We start from the raw sequence: 25,173 nt of genomic DNA on the forward strand, positions 1-25,173 counted from the left end.
AGCTCCAAAGTAGAGGGGGCCGCCGGGCCCAGGAGCATGAGCTCGGTCTTGTCGTTGTTGAGCTTCAGACATGAGCTCATCATCCAACTCCTTACATCCTCCAGGCACGCCGCTAGAATGGGGGGTGATTGGAGGCCACTCTTCTGTGCAAGGGAGACCACCAACTGGGTGTCGTCTGCATAGGAAATGATGTTGATACCATGCAGACGAAAAAATCCCAGCCATCGGCCTCATGTATGCGTTGAAGAGCGTAGGGCTCAAGGATGAACCCTGCGGGACTCCGCACCCCAAAGGCCTGCTCGATGACACGGATGTGCCGTCAAAGACCTGGAAGGTTCTGTCCGATAAAAAAGACTCGAACCACACCAGGGCTTCTCCGGACACTCCTAGGTCGGCGAGACTTCCAGATCATAAGAGCAGTGGCATTTTTTTACCTGAACAGAGGCATAAGGAAGCTATGTTACAACATTCTTACTGTATTAGCATTCCATTAGTGTTATATTAGTTCATCATTTCCCATCCCTACCTCGATTATTTTTCCTCTCCTTGGTTACTTGTTACCTGACCTATTGCCTGTTATGCTTGCCTTGCTCTGTGGCTTACATTCTAACTTTGATGTATTGCTGTGCTTTTCCCTATTCCCTTGCCTTTGCAGGAGTCAGGATCTGATACCTCATTCTCAGACTTAAGGCCTTCCCTCCCACTTGGTTTAAGTTTACAGTGACACAATGGTTAGAGCGGCAGACCCTGATGCAGAGGTCTAGCCCGGGACCAGGGTTCAATTCCCCGACTTGGCGGGTCTTGGGCTCAGAATTCCACAGACCTGATAATTCTCGCCTCGGTGCCTATTCTAATCATAGAGTCCCACTCTGCAACTCTGGGCAATAGCTTGCTTAATCTCCACAACGGCCCCCACAATGCTGAGGATGCCTGACTTGACCTTGGGGGTGCCCAGGAGTGATGCCTCACAGGGAAAGCCAGGACGGGTTCCACAGCGGTATTCGTACAAGCGCCTTGAGACCCTTGCGGGTGAGTAGTGCGCTGTACAAGTATCAATTTACATTTTTACAATTTTTTCACCAGTAGTAAAATTCTGAGTGAGCTCTCTCAGATCAGTGAGCAATACCATTGCTGGAGAGCGTCAGGGGATACATTAATAAATAAATTACTGTCATTTACTTTAAAAATATTTCCTATCGAGTTTTATTTTAGGTATCTACCTCCATTGCTTACTATGGGAGGGTGATTGTAGCAGCAGCGATGTAGTGCTGGTTATACTCCAGCTCTGAGCTGGAGAACATTTACTAGTGTTTTGGGTTATTTTTGGCTGTAGTAACTTTAGAAAATGAGTTTATAAATAGGAAATGGACTTTATATGTTATGGATGGGTGCAGATCCTTCTCTAAACACCTCCCTAACCCTCCCCTGATCACTCCTTACTCCTTCCTTAACACCCATTTAGTAGTATGTATTCTCCACTTTCCAGTCACTCCCCTCTGTCCCTCGCACATTTACTATAAAAACATATACTTATGTGGAGAGACTATGCAGTCTGAATGGAGATCTCAGGATAGACAAGATAGGAAAAAAGGAACCTGTGCACATGGCTTTGTGAATAGCGTTTTGTAGTATGCTAGTAGTAAGATAGTAGTACTACTAAACGTATTACAAAATGCTGTTTGTGACTTTGCCCCAGACACTTCACTCTTCTTAGGAAATCTACCCAACTTAAATATTATAGGGCATGAATTGTGTTTGGTGGACGGGTGCTTAGTCACAATAATGAAACATATCCTATCTGATTTTTTTACAAGTGAATTAGCATATAATGCACTTGTAATAAGGCAGATGTGATATATGTCATGTTTGTGACAAAGTACCTCTCGGCCAAACTCTAAACAGTCACATTGTTAATTATGTTACCAGTACTGATTATAACGTGGTGGTGCTACCTGATGATAGTCCCTCCATTGCTTTTGGAAACATTGATGCCTTATCAACTTCTAACTCCATACCATCTGAAAGTGAGGTTCATGCTGCTCACGTTTTAGGGATATCTGGAAATCAAAATACCAAGGTACTTCTGTGGACACAGCATTGAGAGAATGAAATTGTTCAACTGGTAAGGAAAATACACATGGTAATTTAGACCAAGCATAGAAGTTTATTCTGTCTGTCAGCGTGATGGACTCTGGGGTGATAATAATTTAACCCGGTTATATCCTCAGAATTTCAGAATTTTAAAAGTACCCAACCCTGATGAAGAAGGGGTGAAAAGAATAAGTGCTAGAAACTGATTTTCACTCTTTATGTATCACTGGGACAATCTGACATGCAAAGCCCTGACAGTGATATTGTTAATTAACTCTTTATTAGGTCTTGAAACTATAAAGACATGTGACTTTACTATCATGGGATGTGTGCCATTTAGATGCAGTCTTCGCAACACAGTGACATGGGTAAAGACACCAGATATGAAGAATATTATTTCTATCTAAGTGGTTATTGGTCAACTAATGGAGATGGGAATTAAAGTAAGATCAGAAAATCCTAAAATTGTGTTATCTGATTGTGTGTTGATTCGGTCAAACTCATATTAACTTTACATGTAAAAGTTGTGCATTCAATTCCACTAATTTCTGTATTTTGGAGGCCCTGACCTGATAATTCGGTTGGCAACTAAATCAAGTGAAAGTAATAAACAAAGGTAAAATATTTTTTAAAGCCATGTGTGAGGAGTGAGGGAAAGTTATTGGAGGCTAGCAATCTGGGGCCAGTGTGATCAATGATTCACAGAGACTTCCAGTACCACCCTCAGAGGAACGAGATTGAAAGACAACCAGATACTCTATGGGGCAGATTCATAGAACTAATCTGAAGCAAAATCCTAAATTTATGACTTTTGGTATTCACAGAAGGCATAGTAGTAAAGTTAGGATTTTGTCTTAAGTTAGGATTTTGTCTTGAGACCAAAATTTAAGACAAACTTAAGTTTAAATCCTAACAAGACAAAATCCTAATTTAAGACAAAATCCTAACTTTACTACTAATAAATACCTTCTGTGAAAATAAGCGATGGAAAAAATAAACTGACCTGAAATGGAGACTGAATCACAGAGTACGGGCATCAGAAATACTGAGTCTTAGCTGTATAGTTGCTGCATATGATGTCTCGTTTCCGCTCATCACAAGTGTAAAAAGTCAAGAACATATACACAATTCTTTGTTAATTCCTTGTTTATTTCAGGTTACAGATATCACCTCCTCCAGCTTAGCATCACATTTCCCCAGCTTCCTCCTAGCTCTCGTCTACTCCCTCAGCATTTGGATAACAACATTCTCAGAACCCTTGTTCACCTAACCACACCATGCACATGCAGAGGGTTCAAACTTCCAGTGTTTTGGACAACGTTTGAAATGTTCTTTTATTATCCATTTCATTTCCCCCTGACGAAGGGCCCCTGTGGCCTGAAATGCATTGGGTAAAAGTAATAAACATCTTTTGAGTTGACACTTGCCTTTATTGATTCCTTTCAACTTGTCGCTGTTGAAGGCCCGGAGGGCTTGCAGGAGGCATATGAAGATATAAAAAGAATTATGCTGGAATCACGCTGGTTTTATCGTGATGATTGGGAGCATGGATGAATATTGGATAATGGTTTCAAGATTATAGATGGGTTTACTTTGAATAAGAGGTTTACAAGTTGAAAGGCAAAAAAAGTTACTGATGATGAGGATAGATTCCTGATTTCGCAGTGCTACAGAAGGGCGCGCACGTGCGTGCCCCTTTGGACTTTCTTTCATAAGAACTGTGATTGTTGGGGTGGGTCGCAGTCTGAGCGCACGCATTCACAATGGATAGTTTTTCCACGGAGTTAAAAAAAATCATTACTGACAAGGGAAGGAGTGCATTCTTTCCATTTTTCAATTTGTAACATTTAGGAAGTTGGCATCTTCTTGCCCTAACCATTTGGTGCCTGCAGCCTGGTCACTTGACTAGATGTACCTGGCAGTTAGTTTTAGTGTATTGCTCTCAGACAGTGAAACAAAGGGCCACAGGTTTTGGCAGGATGGGTCATCTCTGGCTTGAAGAAGGTTGAGGAGCTGTCATGTACCACATTTGCCATTCACAAAGGCCCCGCCTGAGCACACTCACAAAGGAGTTTGACACTAGTTTGCTGTGACATGCGTACAACCGGTGGATACGCTTTCAGATCTGCACATCTATAAGTCAGTTATTCATGTTTTAACAATCATTTTATAGCTCATCAATTTCAAAGGGTGTTCCAATGGTGCCACAATACCCACCACCTTGGGTATAAGTCCACTAGACCTGCCAATGCATCTAGAACAAGTTGTCCAACATATGCACCAAAGAACACCAAAACACTGTCACTTTTATCCCCAATCAGTAGTTCAGTGAAGAACAAAACCAGTTTTTGAAGTTCCATTTGCAAATTTCCCGTAAATGATCCACAGAGTTTGATATATCAGGTCACTCTATTTTATTCCATTTATAGACAAAAAACAGCAGTCGACGCACGATTCGTCTTCCTGGACTTTCTCAAGGCTTCTTTCAAGATTTTTAAAGGCAGTGCTTTCCGATGTACAGCACGAACAGTTCATAAGAAAAATATCTCAATGAATGAGTTCTGTATCAACCTCTCCTAATTTGACAGCAAAAAGCTCTTTAACCCAGGGTAGACTTAGTGCCATTAATTTCACCAATGTCTGTCATTTCATTTCCACAGACCACGTAGGATCCATACAATGACTCTATCCATCTAAGGGGCGCCTCCACCTTGATAAGTCAGCGCAAGAACCTCACCCGGACTCCCGAACTATCTCTGACTTGATGAGGGTTGAAGAGCTGTCAGGCACCACACTTGCCCATCACAAAGGCACCGCCTGAGCACACTCTCACAAAGGGTTTGACACTAGTTTATTGTGACCTTAAACAATTCTGGGGCCATAGGATGGAGGCAGGAAATCCCAAGCACCTCTGGGGGTAGAACCCTCCAGAACCTTCTCCTATTTGAAAGTCGGCACCAGGTATAAATATTGGACCCTCAGACCCAACTCTTTGGGTCATTTCTGGGCCTGTGGACGCCACAAGAAGACGGACTGCCCAACTGAGTAATTTCTGCTGTGCTGCCCTTACTGCTTTGCTGACCAAGGCCTGCTGCTGATCCATGCTTTCTTCGTTGCAAGACTTTACATCGAAGCTCTTCTGACCCACCGCTGCTTGACACATCCATGACGCAGAACCTCACAACACTTTTCAACCAGGATTTAAGGTACTCTTGTTCAGCAGGCCTAACTGGGTCACTTTATCCTTCCCACGCTCTACCACAGTCAGCCTGAATTTGTGACTTTGTCTCAATCTGGGGCAACCAGATATCCTCAATTGGCACTTTGTGCATCTAGGCATTATTTGTGTTGAAAACATGGAAATTGCATATCTCCAGTTCTACTGATTAAATTTATGTCATTTTAGTGTCAAATAATGTATAAAATGTTACCCTATTTATCCATCTTGGTGTGGGGTGTGGCGTGTGTTGTGTTTTCACTTTATCACTGTTTTAAGTGCTGCATAAATACTTTAAATATTGTCTCTAAGTTAAGCCTGACTACTTTTTTTGCCAAACGACCAGAGGGTTAAGCACAGGTTAATTTGGGATTTGTTGTGCTTTGCCCTGACAGAGATTGTGATTGCTGCTTGAGTTGGGTTTCATTCTCCTCAACCAGTGACCCAATTTCCAACACGGCGCTACACACATGCACCAACATTTATAGTGATGATCTCATCATATCCATGTATTTCCCTGGTGTCACTCTGTTCTCAGTAAGTTGCTCACAAATAATATTGGCAAATATGGTAAAACCTGTTCTCCATGTACCTACATTGACCAGTACCCTCAGCCACTTGGCCAGTTCTCTCTCTTCGGCTTTGGAACCCTCAGTGCTCATATCCCTCTGTGCAATATTTTGAAGATATCAGTTTATGTGCTTGCCAAAATATTTTCTTTGGTGCTCAACAAGAGACGACTTCCTAACTAGGCCTGGGCGAAAATGTTATTACTCTGGAAAAAATCACATAATTTCAGTAATTTCGTGTTGTGCCTGTTATGTGAAATTCCCAAAAATTACACCATTTAGTGACTTTGTGCCATTACGTGCTATTCTCTATAAAAATCTACAGCAAAATGCTCCATTACGAGTTAGAACATTTATAGTGAATGCACGCAAACAAGAGAATTGAGCAGCTGTTTTTTGCAGTGCTTATGCATCCTTGCAACAAAAAATGCTGCGAGGACGCTTGTTTTGCTGATATATAGGGCAAAATGACGGATCTGCATTTTATGTAATTAAGCATAATTGTGCTTACTTTCTCCCGGCCACCATCTGCCTTCTGTAGTTCTGTAACTGCTAGGGGTCCTCGTCCACCACTCCCTCTGTATTCAGATTCTCCTCTTTTGCCAGTGGTGTTGTGTCATTCTTACCTGCCATGGCTGGTGAGCTGTCACACCTAGTGCATCCTCCCTCTATCTACATGTCTGTTGAGATGGTGCATTGTTTCTGGGCCAAAATCAAATCCGTGGCTCCCATCATGCTCTCTTCTGCTCAGCAGAGCTACTATCACCACCACTCATTCTGCGGTCATCCAGCTACCTACATTTTTATGCCCCTCTCTGGCAACAGTAGAACTCTCAGATCGATCACATATTCATGCTATAATCAGATTCTCCCCCTCCCCACCTTATCTCCCTGCCTCTGTCTCCAGCTTTTTTGTCTTCTTGGCTGCTTTTCTCTCTTTGATCTCCTGTCTTCCATTCTTCCAGCTGAAACTTGCCACTAGTTCCTGTGCCCATCTCCTTCTTCTGCCCCTGTGACCTTGTGGCCCCTTTAACATTGCACTTCTCCTCTGGTATTTCCACCCTATGATGCCCCCATAGGCTAGCCTCCTTTCAGCAAAGTCAAATGATCCTCTCTGCCTCTGCACTTATTGGCCTCTGCATTATCACCGTCCAAACACTATTTCATCGATGCCCAACTTGTCTTCCTCTGTCACACAACCTTTGTTCCACTCCCTCACCCAACCCCACCCTTGCATGTGCATTGCTATGACCATGGATCTGGGATCAGCTCCATGCGGCATCACCCTTCTGCCACTCCCCTGCTCGTCATTCTCAATCCTGGAGTCCCCTGTCTCTTCTCCGGATCCCTCTCCTTTCCATTCCTCTGTCATCTGTCCTCAGCCCGCATCCCATTTGGAAACTGCTGGGCAGTGGCCCTTTGCTGTCCAGAAGCGAAAGCAGGTGTCTTGCAGGTTCCTGTGTATCTCTTCTAAAATCATGTCCAAGCCTTACTGCCACTGGGTCCGAGGGGCACCCAGTGACCGTGCAGTTATTTTCTCCTCCAAGCGACTCCGCCCAGTTCCGTCCAACATAGAGATATCGTCGTCACGCCCAGTGCTCACCCACACTTCTCCAGGTTTGCTGCATTCATGTGTATTATTTGCTTCTAGATGATCCCTAGACATGTATCTGTAACCCACATGGGGTCTGGTATTTAGGCAATTGGCAGCATATAAGACTGGAGAGGAGCACTCTGACTTTAATATCTTTTCTCCAAGCATGCTCTTAACATGTTTAATGAATTTACATGACATCTTTGAGAGCATGAATGTGTGTGAATCAAAACATATCCTCTGATGGATCTTTTTAAGTTTACTGAGACAACAAGGGAGATGACAATAATATACCAGTTCAATCTCTATGGGACCCATGTGGCCACTCATTAAGAATAGGAATTGTTGGTAAAAGTTAAATGGTTTATTGCAAATTACTGATCAAACCCATATAAACAAATATCAGAAGAATATTAAAAAGATACAGGATTATACAGCTAATAAACTGAAATCTCACAGTAGATTCATTCATAAGATATGAAATAATCACAGCCAATGCAATACAGAAAACAAGAAATAGAAGTAAGTATTCTGAAAAGAAACTCTGATATTCCTTTACAAACACAACTAAGCTCTAGAATCATCTAATAAAGGTTCTAAGTTTAGAATAAGGATGTTTCTAAAGTGGGCTTTCAGGGAAATTCAGAAGGTTTCAGTTGATGGAAACTTCAGCAGAAGTCTTCCAGAATGTGAAGAAGTGTTTAGCCAAAGCTTTACATTTGCAAGTATTAAGGTAGGGGAGAGGTCTGTTCCCCTCAAAGTCCAAGGAAAATCTGCCTAAATTCCTAACATTGTGAACATTAATTAAAACATACAGAGCCTCAGCAACAGTGTTAGCTCTTTCCACGCTTCCAGGCACCAATCGTCCCAATTCTCACAGACTTTCCCATCCCACAGAACTTGGACAGTAACTGTAACCTTGAACATCCCTGTGCCTGATACACGATGAATAGAAGGCTTCATCTGCTCATTGGGTCTTCACACTCTTGCCAAGATTTCTCTTCTCAGGCCCTACTATCAAGAAAAGTTATACAGACAACAATCCTCCTTTTTTCTAGCTAATGAAACCTTAAGAACAAATCTGCAAAAGAAAGAACAACTGACAGATCAAAATATATTTCAAATGAAGACCTCTAGTCAGGCTAACTTTAACTAATCATATAATGTGCACTTTAATTTTGGGAGCTATACGTGCACATGTGCAACTTCCAATAAACTGCAAAATGTGAACAGAGGAATATATGTTCTTACATAACTTAAAGTTTAAAAGGAAAACATGGGTACAGAATAAATGATTCATGTTATTTGAAACATTAGTGCACACGTTTGGTAGTCTCTAAATTATACAGTGAATACATTCTTATAATGCATCTAGATGTGTTGCACACATTAATACTGTGAAGACACACAGTGCATATAATGTCAGGTGTATGTACATAATTGTACTTCTGTGACGTATAAGGGTGGAGCCGATACTACACTGCTCATGTCTGTTCAGGGCAGTGGGCTCGAGATGGCTTAATTGAGAGATGACATGGTCTAACTTGTCTACAGATCAACCACTATAACTGAGCTCTAGGGCTAGCCTCCACATTTGGTACACCTGGTGTGTCAGTTTCACTTAGTTCCCCCCTCTGTCATAACGGCAAACATTAGGATACAGACCACTTTCTAGCAAGGAACCATGTACAATAAATTACTTGTTACCTTTTTTTCCACTCCATTAGCAGGCAATCTCTGAAGCATACTTATATTCCCTACCCTATGTTAGTGTTGCTCCCATTATGTTTACTAGTGACATAGTAAGGGTATCATGAGTCGAAACAAAAGAAAGGTAATATGCCAGCTGGTACATGTGGCTGTGCATCCAAGACTTCTAAGAGATGGTATAATTATCTTTCAGATTGGTAACCCTAACATGCATTCAAGGTTAATGAATGATGGTGAAAATCTGAAAAGGGAAAATAGAATAGAGAAAAACAATAATGTGATGTATGGAATGTTTGAATTAATCTGGGCCACTGGTAATGACACCCATGCACCATCTCTGACAGAATGGTTGGGTCCTGAATGGTGCAGTCCAGTAAACAAAAATTGTTGGACTGAAATGTTGCCTAGAGTAATTACAAATAGCTGAGATTAATGCAGGTATTACACCCATTATCATTGCACTCAATATAACCCTTCAGCTGTGGTTCTTGTTATGGTGCCATTGCAGAGAGATGGGGCAATTCTGAATCTGTGTTATGACAGTAATTCTTGACATAGTGTGAGGTTTCTTGCAAAGTGGTGCCCAGCCCTGGTGTTCAAACTGGAACTGCTTGCACTGGTATAACAGTAGTACTTCATCTTGTTAGACCAGGCACTTTTAGCAGGTTTCCCCCCAGACATTTTGCTTTTTGACCTCTTGTTTCTGACACTGTTTTTACTGGCTTTAGGACACTGGGCACTTTACCTATGCCGATCAATGCTAAAGTGCATATGCTCTCCTTGAGTAAGTTGCAATTATGATTGGTTATACATTATTGGCATATTTGCTTTTCTAGTAAGTCCCTAGTAAAGTGCTCTGTGTGTGACCAGGGCCTGTAAATCACCCACACAAGTAGCCTAGTGTCTCAGACCTGCCACTGCAGTGTGTGCAGGCACAGTTGTAGAATGCCAGTTTATACTGCCATTTTGACCTGGCAAGTGCACCCACTTGCCAGGCCCTACCCTTCCCTTTTCTTACATTTAAGGCACCCCTCATGTAGGCCCAAAGTAACCCCATGGGCTTCGTGCAGTGTATGAGAAAGGTAGGGTATGTACTGGTGTGTGCTCTTTCAATTGGCAATAGCTAGAGATTTGGAGTTTAGGCTCCCTGAACTCAGAATGTAATAATGAATATTTTCGTAAAGGTGGTTTTTAAATTGTGTGTTTGAATATGCCACTTTTGGAAAGTTGACCTTTTCTTGATTTGCCATTCTTGATGCCTCTGCCTGTTTTTGTATTCACCCTCTGGTTTTGGAGTGACAGGAGCTAGGAATGTGTATTCACTCTACACAGTCAAAAGGGGTCTTGAGGTTCATTCTGTCTTGCCTGGGTGACTCATAGCTAGGCTGAATAGACCCAGTCTGCATTTAGAGTGGTGGGAGGAATTTTCACTAACACCTGAATAGGCTGTGTCTCCTTTGCACAATGCTGTCTCCACCTCCTATAGTGAAGCTGGACTAGGGAGAACCGAACAGTTTTTTACTGAGCTCAAAGACTCATGCAACAAAGAGTACAAAGAGAAAATGGGGTATACTTTTTAGAACTGAAACCCCTGAACTTTAGATCACTCTTTAAACAAGAGGAAACTCTGCCGAGGAAAAGAGCTGAAGAGCTGTAAGGAGGAGTACTGCTCCTTTGCTGTTGTGTTGTCTTGCTGGTTTGGCCTGTCATTGCTGCTTCTGCCAAGGAGAGGACAAGGACTGGAGCTTTGCTGTGAACCTGTTTGTGAATAATCTCCAAGGGCTTTTGGGTTCTTGCCTCCTGTTCTGAAACCTCAGGGACACAAAGACTTCAACTCCATCACTTTAAACTCCACTGCTGTGACTTCTGGACTGCCAGGAGGTGCCTGTTCCAGTTCCGGGCCTCTGGAGGGTGTTCCTGGTGCTGGGAGCTGAAAGAGCTTGAAGAAAGCAAGGAAATCACCACATTGCCCTTCCAGCGCCTCCTTTTTCCGATGCAGGACCGCCAAATGGGAGAAATGTCCACGCTCTGCTGCTGAATCAACATAGCGCCTGCCAGCTGCTGAAAATACAATGCACGCTGAGTCCTATGCACCCGTCGCTGAAGTCCATGATCACCACATCGACTCCAATGCAGGCCCAACTGAGGGGCTGAAAGACCTGATGCTTCGTGGGACCGTGGCTGAAGAAACTGACACAGCGCCTATTTGCGACCACCGCATTGACCGCCAGCACGCACTGTACTTGTGCAGCATGTTTTCCGATGCAGACCAGAACCGTCTTGGAATCGATGCATCACTTCTCCTGCGTGCAGCAGGATCATACCATCGCTTTCCCAAGGACTAAGAAACTGACGCAGCACTGTGTTTTTTTATGCTTTCCTTCTCTGCAGCTGTTTTGCCCTGTGAATTTTGACACATTGGTGGTACTTTGTGTAAAAGTCACGCATCCACAGTTTTCTATGGACAGAATTGCTTGAAACCTTTTAAAAGTCATATTTTGAATAATGTATGATAGATTTTTTTACGTTCTGGTCTTCTTTGGTTTAGATAAAGATATTAAGGGCCACATGCATCATTGTAAGGTTTTGCGATTCCTTATTTGAGATTTTTAGGGAATCGCAAATAAGGAATCGCAAAATGGGATGCATGATTATATTCGCATAATATTTGCGATTCGGTAAAAATCGCAATTTTTACCGAATCGCAAATATTATGCGAATTCTAATTTGCGATTTCGCAATTCCCATTGATTCCTATGGGCTAATCAATGGGAAGGCATTGACATTTTGTGAATTTCAATTAGCGATTCGCAAAATGGTAATGCATTCCATGGGCAGGGGGGGGTCCAAAGGACCCCCCCCCTGCACCCCTGAAATGTATTTTAAAGTGCATGTTTCACACACACATGTCCTAAGGACATGTGTGTCTGTAACATGACAGTGTTTAAAATGCAATTTTGAGCATTTTAATACTTTTTCGCAAATTACCACGAGGTTCACCCTCGTGGTAATTTGCACCCCCTAATTGCGAATTCGCAATTTGAAAAACAATCATGTATTGCTGTTAAGGAATCGCAAATTTGCGATTCCTTAAAAGCAATCGCATTTTTGGAAATCGCTAAAAATAGCGAATTTCACAAAAATGCATGATGCATCCCAAAAACTTATTTAGGAATCGCAAACGGCCGAATTTACCGATTCACACCGTTTGCACTTCCTAAATAGGTTGATGCATGTGGCCCTTAGTTTTTCCATATTGGTGTGGTGTCCATTTTTAGTGTTTTCACTGTGTTACCATGTGTCTGGGTACAAAAACTTTACACACTGCCTTTGGGATAAGCCTGTCTGCTTGTGCCAAGCTACCAAGGGTGTGAGCAGGGGTTACCTAAAGTGTGTAACTCCCTTATCCTGACTAGAAGCAATGGTCTCTGCTTGGACAAAGTGCATACCCCTGCCAACCAGAGACCCCTATTTCTAACATTTATCCTTTGCATAGACTCATCACATGTACTTTCTCAGGCTGGAGCCTGAAATAATAGAGTGCCCCTTGTGCATCATCCATGCTCTCGCTCTTTAATTCATGCACTCACTTATTCAGCCAACCATGCACTCAACCATCCATTAATTACTTATGCGCCCCAGTCACTCACACCTTCATACATTCATCTCCTCACGCATCACTCTGACCATTGACTTATTGATGACTCATTGAAGTGAGGTAGTAGGAAAGAGAAAGAATGAAAGAAGTGAGATGAAGATGCAAGAGAGAAATAAGAAGTGCACAGGAAAGAGTGTGTGCATGGAGCGTACGGTCAGGTAAGGTAGAAACTGAAGGATGTATCGAAAATGTAAAACATATAAAAGACACATCCAAATTCCAAAGAACTGTAGAAAACCTCCTGGATGCTCCAAATATTTCAATCAGGGAACCACAGCAGTCTGACACAGTCCCAGGTCGATACACACACATAACGCAGAAAAGAGTTCCTATCAGACACCAGCTTGCATGTTTTAGTAGCCACAGCAGACAAGCGAGCTTGGTGATGTTGCCTTTAAGCCAAGTTTTTTCTGCAAAATTCAAGACAGATTGTTGCAATCAACAGGCAAAAGGTAGTCATGAGTGAAAATGTACATTTCGCGCACTGAAACGATGCAGAAAGTACAAGTGCATTCATCCTGAAAAAATTATAATTATAAGAAAGCAAGAGTTATATTCGGAATGTAAAAAAAATTCTCACCAGAAAGCAGTCATTAAACACCCATCATTTTGAGACACAAAAGCGCCGTTTATTCTGAAAAGCACGTGTTATTCCTCTGCTTCGTTTCCATCCTTTGTACCAAGAACATATGTGCAAGATATCCCCGCCTCAAACATCAATCTCAGGCACTTTTGTGACAATCCACATTCTTGTCACTTGGATGTGATTTACTGTCAAGGTGACAATTTAAAAAAATATTATATTCCCAGAAAGTATGGAAAAAGCAATGGGAGCAGAGAGGAGGTAGTGATGTGGAGCAGAGGAAGACGGGGCTAAGAGATAGGGTGGGCATTTCTAAATGCTGCTGCTTTAATCTACACAAGCTCTGGAAATGTCTTCTTTTTTTTCTTCCTTTTCTGTTTTTTTGCTGAGGCCAGGCAGACAAGGTAGTGAGCCTGAAACAAAAAAAAACAACGTGCACCCGCAACACCGACTTAGGACTCAAACAGTATTACAATGAATACCCACTGTTATCCTGGAGAAAATGTTCGTGGTAACATCTGGAACAATTTGGGCCGAGAAACACTGCATTTTTTACAGCTTCTCCTGCAGCGGGCAGTGTTAATTATGGTGGCAGCACAGCAACATTGACCACCACAAAAGAAATAGGGCAAATGTTCAATGTATATAACAAAGCAGTAACTAGCACATTTTGGCAAATTAGGACTACTCAGACTGTTTGTGTCACCTAACACTGGCTAAATGTTGCCAAAAAGCAAAGGGCCGGTCCACCAAAACATTAATGGGTACAGAAAGTAATACAAAAGGAGTTTTGTATGTACTCTTACGTGCCTTTGTGAGTTAGTCCCAAAACCTACACCTCCTTGCAAGTAAAGACATAACGAGGATTCAATCCTTTATACATGTACTATTGTCTGAATGTTCCCCGGATTGTCCCATTGTATTGCCATTTCAGGTAGTTTGGGCTACATTCTCAAGGACATTTAAGAGTACTACAAGAGTATAACCTTATGTACTCTAAAATTCCTTTGTGAATAGACCCCAACATTTGACAGGGCATTCTGAACAGACACTTTCCAAGTATTTCATTACTTCATAGCATGACACAATATTTAGGGGTGTATTTCTTCTCAGTAACACACCACATACATGCACATTATAAAATAGCATGCTGTTGATTCCTCCGTTGATTCCTTGAAAATAAGAGATTCCAGGTTTGTGAAGAATCCCTGTTTTAGGCTAGTCATTCCTTAAAATGCATGGTCTAGCAAATCTCTTTGCTTAGCCCCACATTATTAAACCTATATGTGCTTCCGTTAGCAGAGATTGTGCGAACACATGGCTTTGCACTAGTATCCTATGCAGTTGACACCAAGATCGTCATATCTCTCACGTCAAAAACAGGGAAAACCTCCAACCAACTGAACACCTGTTTAAAACAGGTAACAGACTGGGTGAGGAAACTATCCTTCATGGTGGCCAGACTGCCTTGGTGAGCTTCCTCCAGCCAATTGAGCAGTGAAAAGCCTTGGCATCTGGATTGACAATAAAGTCTCCTTGGAAACTTGAGCAAGGAAATGTGCTGGCAGCTGCTTCGTAATTTCAAGACCTTTGAGAAAACTGCTATACTGGCTCCCACTCTCCTCTAGGAGAGTGGTTGTGAGATGTCTGTTAAATTCCTTCCTAGATTGTAGAAATTCTCTTTTCCTGGGAAGTGCCAATTCTGTGATCAAAAGACTAAGGAGCATATTATCAACGGGCAGCGATAATTAATGCTGGCCGTGCTTAGCGATAATTTTATTATCGCAGGCTACCTCTAGAATTTATCGCCCTGGTAGCGCGTTATTAAGAACCCATTATTCCAGGGCGATAAAAATTCCAGAGACAGCGAGGTTATCGTCGTTTTGCATCGTTGGTTTTCCAGCGATGTTCCCTGCAAAACGGCGATAACCTTGCTGATATGACCCACAGGGTCGTATCAGCATAATTCACCCCAATGTTGGGGGTGGGTAAGTGTGCATTTTAGCAGACGTTAGTTTTTGGAGAAAAGAGCAGTTTTCTCCAAAAACTAACGTTTGCTAAAATGCTGGGGCAGCCTTGTAAATATTGCGATGTGAATATCAGCGATATTTGCAAGGTTGTCATTATCATTATCATTCATTTTGGAGATCGCAGGGCAACCAATTACATCAGAGACTGGTTTCCTGAGGGATATGAGGGGGATATATCCACCAGGGATTTAAGCTATTTTTATCAACGTGCTTTAATAGGGACAAATCCCAGACCTCATCAGTACCCCACCCGGAGCATGCAAGGCTCTTCCTACAATGTTACCACCTTTAATCAGTTTGCCCCACTTGAGGGAATGGAGGGAGTAGACTGACGCCTGAATAGAAAAACGGATATGGGCGTAGAACATGTACAATCTGTATCCAGTACTACCCTACCCTCAAATGAGGATCTAGGAGCGCTTGATGCTCTGCGGAATGCAGGGGAGAGCTCTAATGATAACAACACACCCCCTGCAGATTATCGGCTCTTGTCTTGGAACCTAGCAGGGCTAAAAGATAAAATGGACCTCCCTGATTGGTTAGATCTGGTCAAACAATATAAAATCTTGTGTTTCCAGGAAACTTGGTCGGTGAAAGAGTACAATTTACTGGGATACCAAACTTTTAATACTCCGGCCACTCTTACCCGCCGTGGAAGAAATAAAGGGGGTTTATGTACCTACATTGCTAATACCGCAGACATTATAGTTCATAGCTTTATCTCAGTAGACTGCTACCAGATTTTAGCAGTGAGTTGGCTGGGCAAGTATAGAAGGGCAATCATAAATTTCTACAATAATGCTCACCCCTCTACCTGGGAGGAAATAACGACTAATCTCAGGAACTCAATCAGAGAGTTAGAAAACTCAAGAGAGGGGGATCTCCTACAGTGGCGTCACTGGGGTTGGTGTCACCCGGTGCGGGTAACTCATGGTGTCACCCCCTCACGACTTACCGCATGGACTACCTCTGTCGGAAATGTACTGTGCTAGGTACTGTCTTACTCCCTCTAGCTCCCTCTTTCTGTATAGCTCCCTCTCTCTGTCTTACTCCCTCTAGCACCCTCTCTCTCTGTCTTACTCCCTCTAGCTCCCTCCCTCTCTGCCTTACGCCCTCTAGCTCCCTCTCTCTCTGTCTTACTCCCTCTAGCTCCCTCTCTCTGTCTTGCTCCCTCTAGCTCCCTCTCTCCCTCTCTTACTCCTTCTAGCTCCCTCTCTCTCTGTCTTACTCCCTCTTGCTCCCTCTCTCTCTGTCTTACTCCCTCTAGCTCCCTCTCTCTGTCTTACTCTCTCTAGCTCTCACTCTCTCTCTTACTCCCTCTAGCTCCCGCTCTCTCTCTTACTCCCTCTAGCACCCTCTCTCTCTCCCTTACTCCCTCTAGCTCCCTCTCTCTCTGTCTTGCTCCCTCTAGCTCCCTCTCTCTGCCTTACTCCCTCTAGCTTCCTCTCTCTCTGTCTTACTCCCTCTAGCCCCCTCTTTCTTACTCCCTCTAGCTCCCTCTCTCTCTCTCTTACTCCCTCTAGCCCCCCCTCTCTCTGTCTTGCTCCCTATAGCTCCCTCTCTCTCTGTCTTATTCCCTCTAGCTCCCTCTCTCTTACTCCCTCTAGCTCCCTCTCTGTCTTGCTCCCTCTAGCTCCCTCTCTATCTGTCTTGCTCCGCCTAGCTCCCTCTCTCTCTGTCTTACTCCCTCTAGCTCCCTCTCTCTCCGGTTTGGTCCCTCTAGCTCCCTCTCTCTGTCTTGCTCCCTCTAGCTCCCTCTCTCTCTCTTACTCCCTCTAGCTCCCTCTCTCTCTGTCTTGCTTGCTCTAGCTCCCTGTAGCTCCCTCTCTCTCTATCTTACTCCCTCTAGCTCCCTCTCTCTGTCTAGCTCCCTCTCTCGCTGTCTTATTCTCTCTAGCTCCCTCTCTCTCTCTGTCTTACTCCCTCTAGCTCCCTCTCTCTGTCTAGCTCCCTCTAGCTCCCTCTCTCTTGCTCCCTCTAGCTCCCTCGGTCTCCCTCTCTCTCTGTCTTACTCCCTCTAGCTCCCTCTCTCTGTCTAGCTCCCTCTAGCTCCCTCTCTCTCTGTCTTACTCCCTCTAGCTCCCTCTCTCTGTCTAGCTCCCTCGAGCTCCCTCTCTCTTTGTCTTACTCCCTCTAGCTCCCTCTGTCTCTGTCTAGCTCCCCCTCTCTCTCTCTCTGTGTTACTCCCTCTAGCTCCCTCTGTCTCCCTCTCTCTCTGTCTTACTCCCTCTAGCTCCCTCTCTCTCTGTCTTACTCCCTCTAGCGCCCTCTCTCCCTGTCTTGCTCCCTCTACCTCCATCTCTCTTATTCCCTCTAGCTCCCTCTCTCTCTGTCTTGCTCCCTCTCTCTCTATCTTGCTCCCTCTAGCTCCCTCTCTCTCTATCATACTCCCTCTAGCTCCCTCTCTCTCTCTCTCTGTCTTACTTCCTCTAGCTACCTCTGTCTCCCTCTCTCTGTCTTACTCCCTCTAGCTCCCTCTCTCTCTGTCTTTCTCACTCTAGCTCCCTCTCTCTCTGTCTTTCTCACTCTAACTCTCTCTCTCTCTGTCTTCTTACCCCCTCTAGTTCCCTCTCTCTCGCACATTAAACCCACTCTCTGCCGCTTTCATGTGGTTTCTCTTTTAAAGCTTTTCAAGATGCAAAAAGAAATCTGTGTACAAGGCACCAGCGAGTTTGTAGACGTGAGAATGTTACGATATGTAACAGCTAAAGTAAAAGCTAATTTCCAAGCGGTTAATACCGCCGCCCCCCCCCCCCCCCTCTTTAGCACTGTGTCTTTTTCCATATAAATGGCGGGGGCCCCTCATTACTACACTTTTCAAACGTTATCTAATGAGAACATTTTAATTCGAATAGGTGAGAAAATATCTCGGTTCGCTTTTGTTTTTAAAGCGGATCGAGTCTCTCCGAGGCCTTCGGGTGCGGTGCAGGGGGTGCCATGTACAGAGGCCTGCTGGGGGGGGCGGGGGGCGCAACCAGATGGTGTCACCCCCATGTGAGGGTGTCACCCGGTGCGGTCCGCACCCCCCGCACCCCCCTAGTGACGCCACTGATCTCCTATTATTATGGATTGGGGATTTTAATTGCTCCCTCTGTACTTCCCACGCCACTGGCATGTGCCCCATTTTGGGCAAAAGGGATGAACCTCTAACACACTTTGCCCACTCTAAGTTAGGAGACCTGCTTAATGCATTAATATATGAGTTTGACCTGCGTTTTATCAATGAATGTTGCTCACCAGAAGCAAACTTTAAGCCGACCTTCATTGGTAGAGGGGCCAACAGGCTAATTGACTTCACTCTTATGTCCTCCAGATATCAATCACTTGCAGTATCCTGGGAGACACTCATTGTTGCCATGAGTGATCATTATCCTATTTCGTTCCGATTGAACATAGTGGCCCGACCAGCAACTACCAAAACTAAATATTCTACTCCTATCAGTCTAGTCAGCAAAAATGGTTATACAATTAGATGGGCCAAGGTAGATCCCAAACAGTTCACCCAAAAGTTAGTATTGAAGATGTATGACCAATTACTTACTTGCCTTTCAACAATAGTGGGAAATTCTCAACTACTTGATGAATTTGGTAAATGAGATTAAAAAAAGACCTGTTTAGACAACACAAAACTCAGGCCAAGAATTTTAAGAGCTGGTTTGATAAAAATTGTACCAGGGCACACCGAAATCTGAAGCTTGCCCTGCAGGAAGTTCCCAGATCTATCGACCGTGTAAGAAGCAATAGGAGAGCTTACAGGGCTGCCATCGATAAAGGAAAAAAGGAGTTAAAACTGTCACTATGGCAAAATCTCCACGACGCATGCCTAACAAACGATAACATAGCGTTCTGGAGTGAATGCCCCGTTTTTAAAGGACAAAGAAAGGGATTCTATTGACATGGCCATCTCCGGTGACACCTGGGATGAGTACTTTACCAATCTTTATGATAACCCACCCGTCCCGGGGTTAACTGTTTCTAACACTAACCAAATGATGTTCCTCCCTGACCCAAATGCAGTGAAAATTTTCCCCCTGGAGATTACTTTTAAACACTCAGAAGTCGTCAAGGCAACTGAGGACAGCCCAGCAGGGAAAGCTCCGCGACCGGATGGGGTCCCAATTGATTTGTACAAATCTGTGTTACCTCGCTGGTCTCCACTGATTACTAATGTCCTAAATACTACAAATGAAGTTGGTTTTATTGCAACTTGGTCAGAGGCAGTGGTAATACCCATTTTCAAAAAGGGAGACAGAAATAATCCTGCCTGCTGTCGTCCTATCTCCCTTTTGGATGCCATAATGAAGGTGGCGGGAAGGATAATCCTTAATAGATTTTAGGAATGAGCTGAGGAAACGGATATTATCACTGACCTCCAAAATGGGTTCCGTTCTGGGAAGGGTACAATCAAGCAAGGCTTGAATTTAGCACTCTTTTTTTATTTTTTTTTATTTGTTTTTATTGCAGAATTACATATGCTACATCGAGATGAGTCAACCATTACATTCAAGGCATTGCATAGCATTATCCATTGTCGTTAAGATTGTACACAGCCATTCAGCCCCCATCCCGGAGGCTGGGCGGCGTACCGGTATGCGCCTGCAGTCCATTACGATGGGCAACTCTCAGGAATGACTGGATGACAACATGATTTGGCATCTGCTTTCTGTTTTCACCCCAAACTCCCCCCCCCCACTAGCCATTGACCAATGCTATGAAGCCCCCTGCGTGGGCCACCTGAATGACGACGGTGCGCACCGCAGCGGGGTCCGGTCTGTGTCGTACAGCAGTGGCCAGCTCTTAGGACTGACTGCCGGACCTCACTATCATCCCTAAAATGTCGGCTAGTACCTCATGTCCCATGTCCATAGCTACCGACCCCTCGCCTCATGCACTCCCCCCTAATGGCCCTACTGTAACCTAGTAACACCCCTACAACCATCCCACCCTCCCAACTTTCTGCTGATATGGGTAACAAGTGTCAATCGTGAAAGAGAGGGTTCGCCACTAGTCGGGCATGTGCAATCTATCTTCCTATCACCACAGAACTCCGCTCTCCGAGCGTGCCTATTCCTCGTCCTCAATCAGGTAGTCTCGTAGCGCCTGCACCACCACTTCCCAGGCCCTCGCCATCTCTAAGCTCTTTTCATTGTCTGTTCTGGTCGCCTGCCTCATTCTGATCACACTCTCACAGCTGGCCCAGTTCAACAACTCATTCGTCCACCTCCTCACTGATGGGCCCTCTTTAGACTTCCAGTGCCAGGTAATCTCCCTCTGGGCCAGTATAAGTCCCAGGTCAATAAACTTGCTCGTGATTTTTGTCTTCGCTGTGTGGGGAAACCAGAGCAGCAGGCCCGCCGCCATATCAAATTCCACCTCCCGATCAGTAACTGCATTTAGTAGCTCTCCCACCTCTGGCCAATAGTCCCCCAGCTTCGGGCACCCCCACAGCATATGATCCAGCTCGACCTCCGGCGCCAAACACCTTGGGCAGGCCGCGCCTTGCACTTGAAAATGTCGCCTAAGTTTCCCCGGGGTCAGATAGGCCCTGTGCAGAATGAAGAAGTGTACCTGTTGGAAGCGGGCGTTCCTGCTACCCTTCCACGTTCTTTTCAATATGTGACCCCAAACTGTATCCGGTATGGGCTTGCCTTTCTTTAAATGTGCCCGCCGCCATCACCACGTACTGACATGCCATGGTCACATCCGGTTCTGCCAGCCCACCTTTCCAGTGTTTTTGGATCGCTGCCACCACTGCTGCATGCAGGAGATAGTGCCCTTCCGGGAGATCGAACTGATCCCGCAAATCTCTAAATGGAGCCAGCTCCCCGTCTATATAGAGGTCCCCTATCATCTGTAGTCCCAACTCCTCCCATTCTAACAGTGGGGACCAATCACCCCCGTGTGGAAGCGCCGTCAGCATCCCAAGAGGGATCTCCGGAGCATACGGCCGGGCCACCTTCGCTCGTTTCAAACTTCTCTGCCAACACAGCCGAAGCGTCCTTTCCTCCATGGTGAGGGCTCCCAACTCTAGCCTCTGTTGCATTACAATATATGATAAGACATGCCTCTGAATACCTGTCCCCTTCAATTGGTCCGGGCCTCTGAATTCTCTAGCGATGTTTTGGATCAACACCTGTAGTTGAGCCGCCAGATAATAAAGTTCAAAATCCGGTACCGCTAACCCACCGTCCTGCTTGGGCCTGACCAGAGTGTCCAGCGCCACCCTGCGTCGTCCACGTCCCCAAAGGAAGTCTATAACCATTGATCTCAAATCCTTAAATATCCGCTGAGGGATCCAGACTGGCAGGGTGCGAAAATAGTACAGCAGCCGAGGGTATACAACGTTTACAACGAAGTTTTTACCACGCACTACCATTACAACGCAGGCATTACCACGCATACCATTACAACGCATTGCGCTGGGGGGCGCTCTAGGATAGGGAATAAGTTTAATTTTATATCCAACACCTTCCCTAGTGTCCACGGGGACTGGAGTTGGAATATAAAATTATACTTACCACTATCCAGCACCTCTAAGCGCTATGCGTTGTAACGGTATGCGTTGTAAATACCGCGTTGTAATGGTATGCGTGGTAAAAGTATGCGTTGTAACGTCATACATCCGCAGCCGAGGCAGCGCCACCATCTTCAACAATGCCACCCGGCCTTGCACTGATAGGGGGAGGGAGGCCCAGTAAGCCATGCTGCCCTTCAGAGCCCTAATGCTACGACCGATATTCCCTTCCAGCAGGCTGGTAGCGTCGTGGTAAATTTGGACTCCTAGATATGTGAAGGATGTGTCCTCCCATACCACCTCCATCGCGAGAGGAGGGTATTGTACTCCCACTCGCAGCGGGAACACACAGGTCTTGTTCCAGTTCACTTTAAGGCCCGAAAACTTAGCGAAGCAGGACAACATCCCCACTGCCCCTTCCAGCGCCCCCTCCGTATCCTCCAGGTAGAGCAACAGATCATCTGCATATAAGGAAATATAATGCGCCTCCGCGTCCCATCCAACCCCATTGAACATTGCCCCCGTCCGTGCCTGCGCCGCTAGTGGTTCCATTGCCAAGGCGAACAACAGTGGGGACAGAGAACAACCCTGTCTCGTCCCTCTACATACCGGGTAGGTGTCTGAAACCACCGATCCCAGTCGCACCCTGGCCGTGGCAGAGGAGTAGAGAACTCTCGTCCAGCGCCCGAATCCATCTCCCAACCCGAATTTCTTCAGGACCTCATCCAGATAGTCCCATTCGAGGCTATCAAAGGCCTTCTCAATATCCACCGATAATACCGCCGGTTTATGCTCTGAATCCCGGGCGGCATCTGAAACACGGAGTAAGCGGCAAATGTTTGTGGACGTGCTCCTCGTCGGGATAAACCCTGCCTGGTCTTCGTGGACCAGTGAGGTCATATGTGGCAGCAGCCTGGTGGCCAGTATACGACTTAAGATCTTGTAATCAACAGTTAACATGGAAAGGGGCCTATACGACCTCACATCAGAAGCCTCCTTGCCGGGCTTTAGCAGCGGTACCACCAGGGCCTCCCTCATTGATGTTGGTAAGCGGCCCAACGCCATAGCCTCAGAATACACCGCCAGTAGTTTAGGTGCCAGACTATCTATGTATTTCACATAAAACTCGATCGGGAGGCCATCCACTCCCGGCGTCTTATTTCTAGCCATTTGCTTAATGGCCGCCCGGATCTCCGATAGTGTTATCGAGCTACCCAGATCCTTTGCATCTTCGCTATCCAGTACAGGAAGGTGAACCGTCTCAAGATACTCTCTAATCTCCGCTATCTCCACCCCAAGCTGGCTCTCATACAGTGTTGTGTAATACATTTTGAAGCGTGTCAGAACTGCTGCCTGTAAGTAGGCCATCTCCCCTGACTCTTCTCTGATACTCAGAACAGGGCAACCTCTAGGTACTGGTGTAGCTAGTCTCGCCAGCAGTGTACCCACCTTATCTCGTTCCGCATGTATCTTGGTATTATAAAGCTTGTAATCATAACACCGCAGCCGCTCTGTCTCTTTTGCCACCAATTCCTTCGCCTCTAGTAGCCGACCCCGCAGTTCCGGACGCTCCGGGCTGCGCCTCTCTAGTTCCCTCAGCTCGCCTTCCGCCTTATCTATGTCAGATAAGACCGCCGCCCTAGCATTCGAAAATCTGCCCATGCAGACCCCTCTCACCACTACTTTCATTGCATCCCATTCTATTGACCTCGTAGCAGCCGAACCCTCATTCTCAACAAAATAGTGCTCAATACCCTGCTGGATCGCATCACTAAACACCAAGTCCTCCAGCGTGTCAGGCCGCAACTTCCACATGGGGACCGCCGACCTCGCCTGCTGCCATTGCACCCTCATTAACAGTGGGTTATGATCTGAGATGGTTCTAGCTAAGTATTCCGTGTGTGTGACCAGTGTGGCTAGCGGCCCAACACATAGTATTGAGTCTATCCTGACATGTAATGCATGTAGGGCCGAGTAAAAGGAGTAGTCCCTAGTTTCCGGATGTTGCGTTCTCCACACATCTGTAAGGCCCCACCGCTCTTGCCAATCCCTCCTGTGTGCGGCTAGTCTGCGGACTGGGGAGTCAGCCAATGGTGGATGCGACCTATCGAGCGCCACATCAACAGTTGAGTTGAAGTCCCCTCCTATAATGGCAGGACCCGCCAGGAAGTGTGCGAGCGAACCAGTAAGGCCATCAAAAACCGGGCCTGTTCAGCGTTGGGAGCATACAAGCTACATGAGACCACATCCCTGCCATACAGCCTCCCTTCCACTGCCACATAGCGTCCTTCAGGATCCACAAGCTGGTTTGTGACCTCGAATGGGATCCCCGCTCTCACCCAAATTAGGACCCCCTAGCAAATGCAGAGTACGTGGTGCCAAACACCTGCCCATGCCATCTTTTCTGTAATGCTATACATTCTTGTTTAGTTAGATGCGTCTCTTGTAGCATTGCAATTTGGACACCCCGCCTCACCAAATAGGCATGCACCTTATACCTTCTGGACATCGTTCGGAGTCCGCGGACATTCCATGTGACACATTTCAAATTAGGTAATGTCCCCATAGCAGTACAGTCCCCTCCAGTACCTCACTGACCGTTTAGCACCCATATCAAAGCAGCATGAATCCCCACTCAAAACACCCGAAAAAACTTCCCCAACCCCACACCCCAGAACAGGACCTAAGAACATAGCATTAGCCCCCATCCAAACCTGTAACATTACACGCAGTCTACTATTCTGTAGTCGCCACTACAGAAAGCCTTAAGGGCAACGAGAGGGTAGTTCAGGGCCGACCAGGGGCAAGCCAGGCACCCGCCCCGCGCCCATGATCCCATACTGCTCTCACACCATAGTACCTGTTAGTACGCCCACTTCCAAGATAAGGCAGTCCCACAGGGTCAACCAACAGAGTCCTCGCTCCAGCTATCATTCATTAAACAGTCCATCCGCAGTCTGTGGGGTGACCTTTGGACCAACAGAACTGTCCACTTCGGAGACGTCCTCTCCCGATTTCCTGCTGTCGTCCTCGGTGTCCGAGCCCATCGAAAGACTCCCATGTTGCGACCCCGTGATAATTGCCGTCGCCGCCACTGCTCCCTTCCTGTCCGCTGCCAATTGATCATCCTGCATTGCTCTTTTGAGTCTGTTCTTCTTGCGGATGCGTTGCGATTTTCGGAGTGGGGCAGAGCTCGGACGCTCTCTC

The sequence above is a fragment of the Lissotriton vulgaris genome, chromosome 9, assembly GCF_964263255.1.
Source record: "Lissotriton vulgaris chromosome 9, aLisVul1.2, whole genome shotgun sequence".
In the NCBI taxonomy this organism is placed as follows: Eukaryota; Metazoa; Chordata; class Amphibia; order Caudata; family Salamandridae; genus Lissotriton; species Lissotriton vulgaris.